Consider the following 16,813-nt stretch of genomic DNA (forward strand, 5'->3'; position numbering starts at 1 on the left):
TCGCTTTTTCTTTCCCTAATGACATAAGAGGTTAAGCATCTTTTCATACGCTTACTTGCCATCAGCTTATCTTCTTCAGTAAATGTCTGTTCTAGCCTTTTGCCTATTTTTGAATTGGCTGTCTCACTGAGTTTTAAGAGTTCTTTGCAGGGGCACCTGGCTGGCTCAGTTTGTAAAGCATGCGACTCTTGATCTTGGGGCCATTAGGTCAAGCCCCATATTGGGTGCAGAGCTTACTTAAAAAAAAAAAAAAACTAAAAAAAAAAAAGTTCTTTGTATATTTTGGATAACAGTCTTTTAACAAATATGCTTTTTGTAAATATTTTCTTCCAGTCTATGACTTGTCTTTCATTCTCCTAACAGTGTCTTTCACAGAGCAGAAGTTTATAATTTTAATGAAGTACATCAATTTTTTCTTTCATTCCTCACGCTTTGGAAATTTTGTCCAAGATCCCATTGCCAAACCCAAGGTTACCTAATTTTTTTTTTTTTTTACTTTATCTTCTGGAAGTTTTATAATTTTGTATTTTACATTTAAGGATGATCAATTTTGAATTAATTTTTGTGAAAGGTATAAGGTCTCTGTATATATTTATTTCTCTTTTTTTGCATGTGAATGTTCAATTGTTATAGCATAATTCATTGAAAAGACTACCATTTTTTTTCCCCCCTGAATTGTCTTTGCTCCTTTGTGAAAAATCAGTTGATATGTTTGTTTGGGTCCATTTCTGGGCTCTCTATTCTGTTTTAGTGATCTATTTGTTCTTTCACCAGTACCAAAGAGTTCTGATTACTGTAACTTTAAAACAAATCCTGAAGTTGAGTACTGTCAGTCATGTTGGCTACACTGGTTCTTTTGCTTTTACATATACACTCAAGAATCAGTTTGTTATTATCCACAAAGTAACTTTCTGGGATTATGATTGGAATCACATTAAATCTATAGATCAAGTTGGGAAGTTTTTTCTTCTGATCACACTGGATTTAATTTGTTCTTCTTTTTCTAGTTTCCCAAAATAGAAACTTAGATTCTTGATTTTATTTCTTCTTATCCAATATATCTTTTTAATGCTATATGTTTCCCTCTAAGCACTACTGTGTGGCATCCTATAAATTTTGATGAATTGTACTTTCATTTCATTTAATTCAAAATACTTTTGATTTTGAGACTACTTTGATTCATGTGTCATTTAGAAGTGTGTTGTTTAATCTCCAAATATTTGGAGATTCTCCAGCTATCTTTCTTTTACTGACTTCTAGTTTAATTTCATTGTGGTCTGAAAGCCTAATTTGTATGATTCCTATTCTTTCAATTTCGTTAAGATGAGTTATTTGGCCCAAAATGAGATCTTTCGTGGTCAATGTTCAAATGAGTTTAAGGAGAATGTATATTCTGCACTTGTAGGATCTATAAATATCAGTTAGACCCAGTTGATTGATGGCACCCTCAGTTCAATGTGTCCTTATTAGTTTCTGTCTGCTAGATTTGTTAATTACAGATAGCAGGGTATTTATGTCTCCAACAACAGTAGTGTATTTGTCTATTATCCTTTCAGTTCTATATATTTGTCTCATTACTTATCTGTTTTTTATTTTAATTCCAGTTAGTTAACATACAGTGTTATATTAGTTTCAGGTGTACAATATAGTGATTCAACTCTTTCATACATCATCCTGTGCTCATTATGACAAATGCACTCCTAAATCCCCATCACCTGTTTCACCCATCTCCCCCATTCTGCTCCCCTCTGGTAACCATTGGTTTGCTCTCTTCTGTTCCTTGATTTGTCTTTTTATTTTCCCCTTTGTTTGTTTTGTTTTTTTAAATTCCACGTATGAGTGAAATCATAAGCGATTTGTCTTTGACTTACTTCATTTAGCATAATACATTCTAGTTCCATCCATGTCATTGAAAATGGCAAGATTTTAATTTTTATGGCTGAAAAATATTCCATTGCATATATATACCACATCTTTTTTTTATTATGTTATGCTAGTCACCATACAGTATGTCATTAGTTTTTGATGTAGTGTTCCATGAATCATTGTTTGCGTATAACACCCAGTGCTCCATGTAATATGTGCCCTCCTTAATACCCATCCCCGGGCTAACCGATCCCCCGACACATATACACCACATCTTCTTTATCCATTCATCAATCAATGGACACTTGTTGCCTCATTTAATTCTCTGTTCTTAGGCTCAACAGATTTAGAACTGTTGTGTCTTCCTGGAGAATTTACTCTTTTATGATTATGTAATACCTCTCCTTATTACTGATAATGTTCCTTGCTCTGAAATCTGTTTTGTCTGAAATACAACAACTCCCATCTTTTTTTTATTAGTTTTAGTATGGTGTAACTTTCTTCACACCTTTACTTTTAATCTATTTGTTTTATATATATAAACAAGGCACCCCTTGTTTCTTTATATTTAAAGTGTGTTTCAGGATGCCTACGTGGCTCAGTAGGTTAAGTGTCTGCCTTCGGCTCAAGTCATGATCCCAGGGTCTTGGGATGGAGTCTTGCATTGGGCTCCTTGCTCAGCAGGGAGCCTGCTTCTCCCTCTGCTGCTCCCCCCTGCTTGCGTGCTCTCTGACAAATAAATAAGTACATTCTTAATAAAAAATAAAGGGTGTTTCTTGTAGACAACATGCCATTTGGTGCTATTTATTCACTCTGAAAATCTGTCTTTTGTGTATCTAGATCATTCATATTTAAAGTAATTATTGTTAGAGTTGGATTAATATCTATCTACTTTATTTGTAACTTTTTATTCAGTGCTTTTGTTCATTGTTTATATTTTTGTTTTCTCTTTTTTCTGCCTTCTCTGGTTTTAATTGAGCATTTTATATGATTCCATTTTCTCTCTTAGTATATCAATTATATTTCTCCTGAAAAATTTTTTTACTGGTTGCCCTAAAGTTTGCAATATACCCTTCCAACTAATTTCAGTACACTTTCAAATAACACTGTATAATTCATGTGTAAGTGCAGGTACCTTAGAATATTTTTAATTCCTTTCTCCTATCCTTTCTTGCATTCTTGTCATCTTTTTCATGTATGCATGTTATAATCATTTAATACATCATTGTTACTATTTTTAAACTGCTATTTGTAAGATCAAGAATGAGAAAGATAAAATATTTTATTTTACCTTCATTTATTCTTTCTCTAATGCTTTTTCCTTAATGTATACTTGAGTTTCTGATTTATATCATTTTTCTTCTCATTGAAGAATTTCATTTAACTTTCTTGCAAAACAAGTCTACTCTTGATGAATTCTGCATCCACTTAAGCTTTCCTTCAAAGTGAAGGTGAAAAAAAGTCTTTTTTCAAATAAAAAAAAATTGAGGGGTCCTAGTTGAATGGGTTTTTCAACATTTAACTCTACTATTTATTACTTGCTAGGTTTCTGAAGAAAAGTCTGATGTAATTTTTTTTTTTTTTACGTAATTCTTATTCTTGTTTCTCCATAGGTAAATTTCCCCCCTTCTGACTTCTTTCAAGGTTTTCTCTTTGACTTTGATTATCTGTCATTTTAACATATTATGTTTAGGTGTGGACTGGGTATTTATCCTACTTGGTGCTTGAGCTTCCTGTATCTGTGGTTTGATGATATCTGTCATTAATTGGGGGAAATAATCAGTCATTATTACCTCAATGATTTCTTCTGTTTTTTTTATTTCTTCTCGTATTACCTTTTATACTTACATTGCTCTTTTGTAATTGTCTCACCATTCTTGAATATCCTGTTCCATTATTCTGCTCTTTACTTTTCAGTCTGGGAAGTTTCTACTGACATATCCTCAAGCTCCCCTGTTATTTCCTCAGCCATGTCCAGTCTACTAATGAGCTCATCAAAGGCATTCTTTACTTCTGTTACTGGATTTTCAATACCTAGGATTTCCTATTGATCCTTTTTTAGAGTTCCCCTATCTTCACTCACTTCAGCCATCTCTTCTTGCATGTCTCCCACTTTTTTCCATTAGAGTCCTTTGAATATTAATTATAGTTATCTTAAATCCCTGCTCTGGTAATTCCAAAATTTCTGCCATATCTGAGTCTGGTTACGACACTTACCTTGTCCCTACTGACTTTGTTTTTTTGCCTTTTATTTTGCTTTGTACTTTTTTGTGAAAGCTAGGCATCATGTATTAGATAAATGGAACTGAGGGAAAGAGGCATTTAGAATGAGGTTTTATGTTTATCTGGCTGGGAGTGAGGTTGTGTTTACTGTTTCCAATAGTTGCAGGTGTTAGAGTCTATGATTTCTTTTACCATTCTTGGTTTTGTCTCACCTGTTGGCTTTGGGTTTCCCTAGAGACTCCTTCTTAAACAGTCTGAGCCTGGCAGGTCTTCCAGCTGTAATCCCCTGTTATTATACAGGACCCTGTTGATGTGGTGGGGAGGTATATAGTCCATGTTCTAGACCTATGATAAGGACTCAGGCTTTCAGTGGGCCCATGCCCATAGGCTGTGACCTTCACAAATGTCTCCCAGCTCCCCACTCCCTGCATCAGTTCATACAAGAAGGCTCTGGTAATGTACTTTTCTGAGAGGGCAGAGCTTTCTAGGGAGAACAGCATGATCTGGATGTATTTCAAAATAATTACTTTTCCTCTACCTCATTGGGAACAGAAGGGAATTTTTCTCTGATCTTCACCCTGAGGTCCTAGTGGTGCTCCTAGGGATATAACTCATAAAAATGTGGGGCCTTTCAAGCCTAGGGTCCCAGACATTTTTATCTCTCAATTTGGTCCACACTCAATCCCCCCAAATTAAGCAATTACTGTTTAAGTTTTCCTGTCCATCTCTCCATTTTTCAGGGCAGCAGTTTGCCCTGTGATCTCAATTCTCTAATGGATCTAAGAAGTCTTTCAGTTTGATGTTTAGTGTGTTCCACTTTTTTCTTATGAGGATGAGAGTAATGACTTCTAAGCTCATTATAGGTCAGACTAGAAACCAGGAGTTGACTTTTGTTTTTTTCATCAGTCATGGTGCCATTACAGAAAAAGGCTGATAAAAAACAAAGTAGCTCTTTCACTGAGAAATTAAATTTCTGTGTCTTGGGAGTCATCATGGATCAAACTTTTCCAGGCCTAGCAATTTTCTATTATTAGTTTCTTAGGAGATAATAAGTTTTGGGAGAAGTGAGTCCCATTAACCCCAAGATAGGAGATATTGACACGTAAAAGAGAAAGCTGATTTATAAAATAATTAGAAATGTGGTTGTCACAATAATCATGTATTTAGAGTATCTGACATGAATGGATAGGTTATCATGGGAAAACTGATCATAAACTAGGTTGATGAACAAAAGAAATAAGAAATAAATAAGAAAGAGGGAGTTGTATATTCATTCTTATGGCATATTTCCAACAACTTCAACCATCATGAATTACCCATGCCTCTCTGAAGATACTTCTGTTCAGAGATGACCTATACTATACATACTGGGTCATTTATACCAAAGTGCCACTCTCTACTCCCCATTAGTGTTGTTGACATATTACTTAGATAATTTCTGAGTTTTGGGTTCCTTTTTCTGTGTTCAATGCAGACTATTACCTATCTGTTAAGGCAACATCCATTTTGATAAACTTAAATAGCATTTTATCTTATATTCTCTTTAGTCATGGTTATAAAGGCTATGTTTTCAGGTAATATTTGGAACTCCTCTCTTTCATCTTGACCACATGAATTGGTACGTATTTATTGAGTGACTGGCATTTTCCAGGTGTTATGCAAGTAGCAAAGATGAGGTGGTAAGAGAGACCCATCACTGTCCTCATAGAGTCTACTGTTTACAAACCAATTCTTGCAAACAAATGTATTTTCTGCTGCCTCTTATTACCTTCAATTTTAAAAGATGACATTTTTTCACCAGGTATTACAATTATGGAAATATGTGCTATGTTTTCTAAGCACTGTCTTATTACTGAGGACCAATCCATGAAATCATATTCTTTTTACTGATAAATGAAATTGTATAAATTGTAAATTTATTGTATAACCTAAATTGTATAATTGCTTCATTTATTGCATAAATGAAATTGTAAAATGAGGATAATGCCAAATCAGAGGTTGGCTTCTAGTCTCAGAGGTTCTCATTCCTTTTCTCTTCAGTTATTAACTAATGAGTCATCTTGAAATCAAAATTATACTGGCCACGAAGTCCTCTAAAATACAAATACACCAAAGTTGAAATAAATCATTGATCCAATAGTCAGAGAAGTACTCCAGCTTCAGCTTTGTAATTCATATTTGTAACATATTTGTTATAATTTGTTTCAATTTCTCTGCCAGGAATCATGAGGTTAAGAACAGTAAGCAAAAGGTGTTATGATCTTCACTTGATAGACACTAAGTATTACACTTTTTATTAATAGTGCCCTGTTTGGTTAATCAATTTCTTTCTTTAAAATTGAGATAAGTGCTTGTTGATGCAATATCCTTCTTTCTTTTTATACAAGAAAGGTTTAGAGTATACAGGACTCAGTAAATTTCCACAATTTATGATTTCCACAATTTGTCTAATAGAAATAAATGATTATACAGGGTTCACTCTTAGGAGAAAATAATTTTTATATACTTGCATTTGGGCTATGCTTCAGCTTATTTTCAGGCAGTGAGTCACTTTGATTTGAAATGTTGTTGTATGCCCCAGGAGGGATGGTTACCAAACCCCAGTTTAGGATAGGAAAGCAGTACCTTATTCACTCACCCAAAGCATAGGGCAATCAAAGTACAAATGCCATCCAAATTGGAGTCTTTTCCCCAGCTTACGGTTGTTGATATGGTTAAGGGCAGACTGCAGTGAACAAAAGTGCCTGGTATGATTTCAAAGGGCAATGAAGGAACAAACTAAGGCTCTGATACAACCCGTGTTGTAGTTTCCTCAATGAAAAAAAAAATCTAGAGTAATACTGTCCAACAGAACTTATTATAATGATGGAAATGTTCTATATCTGTGCTGCTCAATGTGATAGCTACTAGACATATGGGGATAGAACGGGTTTTTATTGTAGCTAGTACAACTAAAGAATTAAATTTTTAATATTCCATTTTAATTTATTTGAATCTAAATCTTATTTCTCCTTATTGTTAGTGACTACAGTATTGAACAGATGTAGAGAGAAAACCATCACATATAATGGGATAAGATTTGTGGATAATAAAATTACTGAAGAATTATTACACAGAATGAGAAATTACATATAAGAGATTCTTGAAATGAGTAAAAATGGTAATGTATTTCCAAGTCAGCTAAGCTAAGTTCAAGTCTCAGTTCTATTATCTTCTGATTTTGTACAATTCTTTAGCCTATTATGTCTCTCTCAGCTTCACTGTCCTATTGTAAAACAAATTAATAAATATATAGTGATCAATAAACTCCCATTCAGGAAATGTAGCATTTCCAAAATATTTTGCTCTTACTGAAAGAAATCACTAAGTAGTTGACACATGCAGTTTCTAAAGACACTTTGAAGAGAACTTTATTATGAATAATGATATAACTAAACAACACTTAATAAGTTCTCAGAATGTACCAACCACATATATTATGTGTTATCTTGTTTTACCCTCACAATAACTGCATGAATTACATATTATTACGATTAGCTCTATTTTACCATGAAGATATTCAGACTGAATCTCCTCAGTTCCCAAGAAAGTATTCTTTGACGTGTGTTTTACTGACTCCACACAGTAAAATCGTAGGACCTCTCCCACTACAAAATATCTAGATATTCTGGCAACCCCTCCCACTACAAAGTATCTAGAAAAGCTATGAAAAAATACAACAAAGCTCCTATTAAATGCATACCTGAGCATACACAAATGTCAGAGAAATCCCCAAGGGTCAAAATAAATAAATAAATAAAGAGGCTGAAGCATAACTGGCAAGTGAAAAAGCAGCCCAGTGGTTTCTTAAAGATGATACCTAGGGGTGCCTGGATGGCTCAGTCAGCTGAGCGTCTGACTCTTGATTTTGGCTCAGGTCATTATCTTAGGGTTATGAGATAAAGCCCCTCATCGAGCTCTGTGCTCAGTGTGGAGACTGTTTGTCCCTCTCCCTCTGCTCCTCCCCTTGCTCTCTCTCTCTCTCTCAAATAAATAAATAAAAACTTAAAAAAAATGATGACTAAAGTATAAGGAATCTAAGAAACTGGACTTCATTAAAATTAAAATCTTTCTTGTTTCAAAGGACACTATCAAGAAAATGAAAACTGGGGAGGGGGGTGGGAGGATGGGTTAGCCTGGTGATGGGTATTGAGGAGGGCACGTTCTGCATGGAGCACTGGGTGTTATGCACAAACAATGAATCATGGAACACTATATCTAAAACTAATGATGTAATGTATGGGGATTAACATAACAATAAAAAAAAATAAAAAAAAAAAGAAAATGAAAACAACTCATAAAATGGGAGAAAATATTTACAAATCTTGTATCTGACAAAGGATTGTCTTAAAACTCAAAAATAAAAAGCCAGTCCAATTAAAAAGTGGGCAAAGGTTTTGAATCAATATTTTCCTAAAGACAATATGCAAACAGCCAATAAGTATATGAAAAGATGCTCAGTATCATTAGTCAATGGAAAATGCAAATCAAAACCACAATGAGATGCTATTTCACACTCATGAGGATGGCAATAATAATTAAAATAAAACACTAAGTGTAAGCAAGGATGTGGAGAAATTTCTACTTTCATACATTGAAAATTAATGCAATAAATGTAAAGTGATGAAGCTGCTTTGTAAAACAGTTTGGTGCTTCTTCAAAATGTTAAAGCTAGAGTTATCATATGACCCAGCAATTCCACTCCTAGATATACATTCAAGACAAATGAAAAAAAATTATGCCCACACAAAAAAATGGTAATGAACATGTATAGCAACATTATTTACAATATCTCTGAAGTGGAAACAATGTAAATGTCCATAAACTGATGAATGAAAAAATATATGTGGTATGGTCACATAATGAAACATTATTCAGGCATAAAAAAGGAAGGAGATACTGATACATGCTACAGCAGAGATGAACCTTGAAAATATCATGCTAAGTGAAAAAGGTCAGACACAAAAGTCTCCAAGTATATGATTCATTTTATATGATACATCCATAAATCACTACTCCATAGAGACAGAAAGGAGATTAGTGGTTCTCAGGAGTTAGGAGAAGAGGTGATAGAAAATGAGTGCTGAAGAGCATGGGCTTAGTTTTAGGATGATGAAAATGTCTTAGAATTACATGGTGGTGCTGGTTGCACAGCCTTGTGAATATATTAAAATCTATTGAATTTTACACTATAAAGTAAGGATGAATTCTAAGATGTAAGAATTCTATCTCTATAAAAGAAAAAAAAGTCAATAACATTCTAAAGGTAACTAATGATTCAGAAGAAACGAGATAAAACCTCAAGAAATTGGAGCTGAGATGTTCGCATAAAGTCTGGGACATCAAAAGCGATATTTTCATTGAAAGAGGTGGCTATAAAATACCTACCTACTGTCACTTCTTGGAAGAGGTAAAGTCAAGAAATTAATTTTGGATTATGGTGCTGTGGGAGCCTGGCAGAAGGACACACATAAACTCTCAGGCAGAAAACATCCATAAGCCAGGTTTCCCTGCATGTCCACAGATTGAGATAAGCCAAAATTAAACTCCAAATCTAAAATGACTCAATACATAAAGGAGTTAACAATGTTGACTGAAGTCTTCAGGAACAACCAAAGGCATAATTAGAACCCCGAGGATGTCAGGTATTGGGATTATCAGACACAAATATAAGATTGACAATTACAAGTTTAAAGAAATAGCAGGTAATCTGAACATTGTACAAATAACAAGAACTATGTGACCAACAGTGACCAACAGATGCGAGACCAAAAGTGACCAACAGATGCGAGAAAGAAATAAAGTTTCTAGAAATAAAAATATGTATCATCATATATTTTTTAAAAATAGTTGACAATTAGTAAGTTATATTTGTGAAGGAAAAATTTGTTAACTGAAAGATAATTATGGGGAAAAAACTACTTAAACTTAGCATAGAAAGATAAAGATAGAGAAAGAAAGAGACAATTAAGGGATATGGAAGATGGAATGAAAAAAGATACACTATACATCTACTTGGAGTTCAGTGGATGGTGGAAGAATGGGGAAGAGAACATATTAGTAGCTGAGAACTTTTAAAAATTGAGATTTAGGAAGCATAATTATTATTTTTAAGATTTTATTTATTTATCTGACAGAGAGAGACACAGTGAGAGCGGGAACATAAGCAGGGGGAGTGGGAGAGGGAGAAGCAGGCTTCCTGCTGAGCAGGGAGCCCAATGCGGGGCTCGATCCCAGAACCCTGGGATCATGACCTGAGCCAAAGGCAGACGCTTAACAACTGAGCCACCCAGGTGCCCCAGTATAATTGTTTTTTTAAATATCCTTAAGAAGTACAGAAAAAAAGAAAGATTGCCTTCTGAGAAATGACAGAGACAGAAGAGTTGTCTTAAGAGCTTCTGTGAAAGACTAAAGTGGTAGACTATTATCATCAAAACACTGAATGAAAACACCGTCAAATCCATTCTCAAGGACAGATCATATGATATGGTGAAAGTCTTAACAAATTTAAGAAGCTTGAAATCATACCAAGTGTCTTTTCCAACTACAGTGGTAGGTAACTAGAAATCAACAGCATGAAGTGAGCTGGAAAATCTACAAGTATGTGGAAATTAAACAACATTTATGAACAATCGGTAGATCAAAGAAAACATCAAAAGGGAAATCAAATAATATTTCAAAACAAATGAAAATGGAAATACAACATACACAGACATATGGGACACTTCAAAACTAGTTCTGAGAAGGAATTTTATAGTGATAAATGTATATATTGAGAAATTAGAAAGATCACAAATAAATAATCCAACTTTATACCTCAAAGAATTAGAAAAAGAACAACAAATTTAGCCCAAAGTTAGCAGAAGGAAGATAATAATAAAGATCAGAGTAGAAATAAATGAAGTAAAGACCAGAAAAGCAAGAAAAAAGAGCAATGAAATTAAAAGCTGGTTTTTCAAAAAGATAAACAAAACTGACATACCTTTGTGAAACAGAAAAAATGAGATAAGATTCAAATAAATAAAATCAGAAATGAGAGAGGAGAAATGACAACTGACACTACAGAAATATATAGGATCATAGGAAACTACTATGAACAATTAATTATACAGCATAAACTACATTAACTAGAAGAAATAGGTACATCCCTAAATCATAGAACCTACCAAGACTAAATCAGGAAGAAATACCAAGGCTGAAAGACCAATAACGATTAAGGAGATGGAATCAGTAAACAAGAATCTCCCAACACAGAAAACCCCAAGAACAGATGGCTTCATTGATTAGTTCTACCAAACATTTAAAGAAAATTTATACTGTATGGGGACTAACATAACATAATAAAATAAAATAAAATTTTTTAAAAAAAGAAAATTTAATGCCAATTCTTCTCAAACTCTTCCAAAACATTTAAGAGGAGGGAACATTTCCAAACTTATTCTATGAGGCCAGTATTACCCTGACATCAAAGCCAGATAAAAATATTACAAGGAGAGAAAACTATAGACCAATATCCCTGATGAGCACAGATGCAAAAATTCTCAACACAGTATTAGCACACCAAATTCAAGAACTTATTGAAATGACTATTCACAGTAATCAAGTGGGATTTGTCCCTAGGATGCAGGAATGGTTTAATATATGCAAATCAATAAATACAACACACACATTAATAAAATGAAAGCTAAAAATCAGATGATTACCTCAGTATTTGCAGAAAAAGCATTTGACAAAATATATCTTTCATAATAAAAACCCTCAATAGATTGGGTATACAAGAACATGTCTCAACATAATAAACACCATATATGACAAACCCAAAGCTAACATTATACTTAACAGAAAAAAACTAAAAGCTTTTCTTTAAGACCAGGAACAAGACCAGAGTGCCCACTCTAATCATTCTTATTTAATATAGTGTACTCGAAGTCCAAGCTAAAACAATTAGGCAAGACAAAAATATATATATAAGGCATCCAAATAGAAAGAATAAATTTGTTATTTGCAGATGACATGATCTTTTATACTGAAAATCCCAAAGATCCTACTAAAAAACTGTTGGATCTAATCAGTGATTTTAGTCAAGTTGCAGGATATAAAATAAATGCACAAAACCCAGCTGTATTTCTATACACTAACAGTGAAACATCAGAAATACAAATAAAGAAAACTACTTCTTCACAATAGCATCAAAAATAATAAGATACTTAGGAATAAATTTAACCAAGGAAGTGAAAGATATGTACAATGAAAACAAGACTTTGTTGGAAGAAAGTAAAGAAGACACAAACAAATGGAAAGACATCCTGTGTTCATGGATTGGAAAAGTTAACACTGTTAAAATGGTCATGCAATTCAAAATCATCTATAGCTTCAATATAATCCTTATCAATATTTCAATGGCATTTTTTATAGAAATAGAAAAAACAATCCCACAATTTATATAGAACTACCAAAGATCCTTCTGTAGTAATTCAAACAGTATGATACTGGCATAAAAATAGTCACATAGACCAGTGGAACAGAACTGAGAACTCAAATTGAAACCCCTCCATATATGGAAAAATACTATTTGATAAGGGAACCAAAAACATCCAAAGGGGAAAAGACAGTCTCTTCAAAAAATGATACTAGAAACACTGGATAACCACATGAACAATGAAATTGGACCTCTATCTTACAGCACTCAGAAAAATTCACTGGAAAGGGATCAAAAACTTGTACATAAGACTTGACACCATAAAACTCGCAGAAGAAAACTCAGAGAAAAAGCCCCTTGACATCAATCTTGGCAATGATTTTTGGGATATGACACTAAAAGCACAAATGACAACAAAAAAAATCAACAAATCAAACTGAAAAGCTTCTGCACAGCAAAAGAAACAAACAAGAAAATGAAAAGGCAACCTACAGAACGGGAGAAAATATTGCAAATCATGTATCAGATAAGGGGTTATATCAAACATTTATTAAAAACTCATACAACTCAAAAACAAAAAAAGCAAACAATCTGATTAGAAACTGGGCAGACAAAATAAATAGACATTTTTCTAAAGAGGAAATGGCCAGTATCACTAATCAAAAGGTGCTCAACATCACTAATCAGGGAAGTGAAAATTAAATTCACAATGAAATCACCTCATCCTCGTTAAATTGGTTATCATCAAAATAAGAAATAAATGTTGGTGAGGATGTGGAGAAAAGGAAAACTTTATGCACTGTTGGTGTGATTGTAAACTGGTCAATCCACTATGGAAAACAGTATGGCGATGCCTCAAAGAAAAAAACAAAACAAAAATAGAACTACCATATGATCCAGTAATCTCACTCCTCAGTATGTGTCCAGAGAAAATGAAAATAGGTTATCAAAGAGGTATATGGACGCTAATGGATATTACAGTATTATTCACAGTAGCCAAGATATGGAAACAACCTATGTGTCTGTCAGTGGATGAATAGCTAAAGGTGTGTGTGTGTGTGTGTGTGTGTGTGTACTATCATCCTTGAGAAAAAAGGAAATCCTGCCATTTGCAACAAGGATACATATATCTGCATTATATACGGATAGATGTATCTGTATAATATATAGCTTATATGTAGTCTACAGTTTATATTATAGATCATATGATCCTAGAATTGCAAATGGGAATCAATTAGTTGTTCAAGCTTCAGAGATAACTGGAAAAAAAGACTGTATTCAAATCCACAGCTTCTTTCTACTGAGGAATAGTCATTTCATTTTTAACATTAACTAATAATGATCCTAAACCTGTCAGTTTTAAGAGAGTTAAATCCTAGACTTTTATACAGGATATGTAGTCACTGCATTTACTTTTTGTTTGAGTCCCGATTCCATGATTTTTTATGGTTAGTGATTTATTGATAAAATTAAAAGACTGAGAGAATTGACTATTGGATGGGAAAATCACCTTTGAAAATCGACAGAGCTCATGATAAAGCAGATCCTAATGTGCATTAAGTTTTCTTTTAACTAGAGTTACTGCTCAGCTCAATGGTGATCCATGTCCAACTAATGGTTTGTCATCTTCAAGGTGGACAGGAACAAAAGAGATGATTAACTCAAGTAGAACTTCCAGCTTCTCAAAAATAAAAGCATACAACAAAAGGATATGTTCTAATAATTATTGTCGTTCTGTAATATAATTTTTATTTACTTTTTATTTTTTAAAAATATTTTATTTATTTGAGAGCGAGAGAGAGAACACGAGCAGAAGGGAGAAGCAGAGGGAGAGGGAGAAGCAAGTTCCCCACTGAGCAGGGAGCCTGACGCGATGTGATGCGGGGCTCGATCCCAGGACCCTGAGATCATGACCTGAGCTGAAGGCAGACGCTTAACTGACTGAGCCACCCAGGTGCCCCTCTGTGATATAATTTTAGATATAAAGTCAGAAATTTCATAAATTCTGCTATTGGAAAGACCACTTCCCACCATCAACCAATCAATCAATAAGCAAATAAATAATACAGGCAAAACTGACTGTTCCAAACGGCCAAACTCATTTCAAAGAAGTTTCCTTCTTAATAGCTTGGGCTACTGCACTGCCTTCACGCACAGGGCATTGAGATTACATGGAAAACATTTATTTTTATTAGCCTTTCATTTGTTTAATTTCTTTTGGCAGTTGTGGTTTTTACAGCATAGACGATATGACTAATTTATGTTTTCCTAATTGGACAGCTAAATATTCTTGTATATATTAGTTTTGCACAGTGCCTAGATGATTCCAGAGAACTCTAATAAACTAATTAAATAAACCAACACACAAGCCAATTTATGATTCATCCATCCTTCATCTGCTACTGATTTCAATATCCACTCACACCCCTGGTGTGCATGAGTTAGCAGAATATATAAGGAGAAAAGTAACACTATAATAATGCTTTGTATTAGATTTTCTGTGCTGGCTGATAATTAATATTAGCAGGTTATTCTTCCATTAGAGAAAAAGCTATACAATATCCAATGTTGGGCTCAATGCCTTTCATTCCATATTCTGAGGCAGACAAATAGTAGAGTTACCAACTTACTGATAATGGTCTTCCAGCTTCCTTACTCCCTTTCCAAGTTAGGGACAGCTGCTTTCAGTGGTCAGTAAGGAGAAGTGAAGATCTTGTATCTTTTCTAATTTTCTGATTAGAGAGTGAGTTTGAAGAGAGAAGAAGTGTTCAGCCTCTCAGTGGCCTGAAAGCATAGGCATTTGCTTTCTTTAATGTCTCTATTGAAATAACACAACTCTTGCAACAGACAACCATATATTCCTCTTACCAGAATCTTCGTGTAAAATTCTGAAATATTTTATGAACAGGTAGATTTTACAAACATCAGAATACATATGAAATAAATTTATCAGGAAGTTTAATATTACTATCCTGAATTTTTATAATTCTTCCTAAAATCTTAAACATGGCGATCTACTCAAAGTGTTTAAAAATGCTTTAGTTTTACTTTGTAATCAACTGCATTCCAAAGAGTTACGCTAAAAACAGGAAACTGAAAACCTTGGTGATTATTATCTAATACATAATCCCCAAGAATTAGAGAAAATGTAAAATTACCTACAAAAAATCATTGTAATCACCAATAGATAAAATTTGCTTGCTCTCCTTTGTTTGGTTTAAGTATTTCCTTTTCCCAGAATTTCTGTAAACTGCCGAACTAAATCGTAAATAAATTTAACTGTCTCCTATATAATGGGCAATCAGTAAGCCTCAGGGAAGTCTATATATTGCCATCTGCTGGTTGGTTTTCTGAGGTTTCATTATCCGTCTAGGCTTTTGAAGGTCACGTTCAAAATACAAATCTCCACAAATAAACTTAATTGTACAAAGTGAGAAATGATCCATTTTATTTTATTAGATTTCCAGATCACAGCTTGAACATTGGAAGTAATTAGCCATGCCAATGGATATAGTAGCTTTATTAAGTGGCTTGTTAATCTCACCTCATTAATTACGGCTCTTAACTTTAAGTTGCTGTGTATTTGAGTAGCCAGACCAACAGTGAACAGACCAGGGATGAGGGAAGAAAAAAAAAAGAACTGCTGGCTAGCACCTGCAGGGGGTGACACCTCTTATGAGACACATGTCATGAGGCATTTCAAAGTATTCTTGGCAGGTGTATCATAAACAGATCCTCAGCCTATGCCAGGGTGCTTGGCCATTGTAATTAAAGTTACATTATAAAAAGCTCTGGCTGTTTCCTTCTTCTGAAAAATGCTGACAGAGACTTCCTCCAACAACTATGACAATATTTCCAACACCTCTGCATTTGCTATTCCTGTGGCTGCAAACAGCACCATCCACCTTTACATTAGTTACAATGCAAATTAGAGAGAGCAGCAAGACACAACCAGCATAATTGTACATGGGACAGGACAGTGTGCCTTTGGGTCAGATGGCAGCCTCTTCTGAGATTGACCAGGGAAGGAAAGACCATTTGGTTTTTTAAAACCTGAAAGGGAAAGCAGTTCTCTGAGGGAGGAATGAACTCACACTGTAATATCACAAGTAAGGATAAAACATAAAGAAGGTTGCTAAAGCTTAAGGATATGAAGCTTCAGTATGATAGCAAAAGAGGGTAGGTAATTTTATTTCATCTTATAGAAATTTTAAAAATTTGGTAGAGAACTATGCGTCTGGAATGGCTAAATACCTGGAAAAAGAG

The sequence above is a fragment of the Phoca vitulina genome, unplaced genomic scaffold, assembly GCF_004348235.1.
Source record: "Phoca vitulina isolate PV1807 unplaced genomic scaffold, GSC_HSeal_1.0 scaffold33, whole genome shotgun sequence".
Lineage (NCBI taxonomy): Eukaryota > Metazoa > Chordata > Mammalia > Carnivora > Phocidae > Phoca > Phoca vitulina.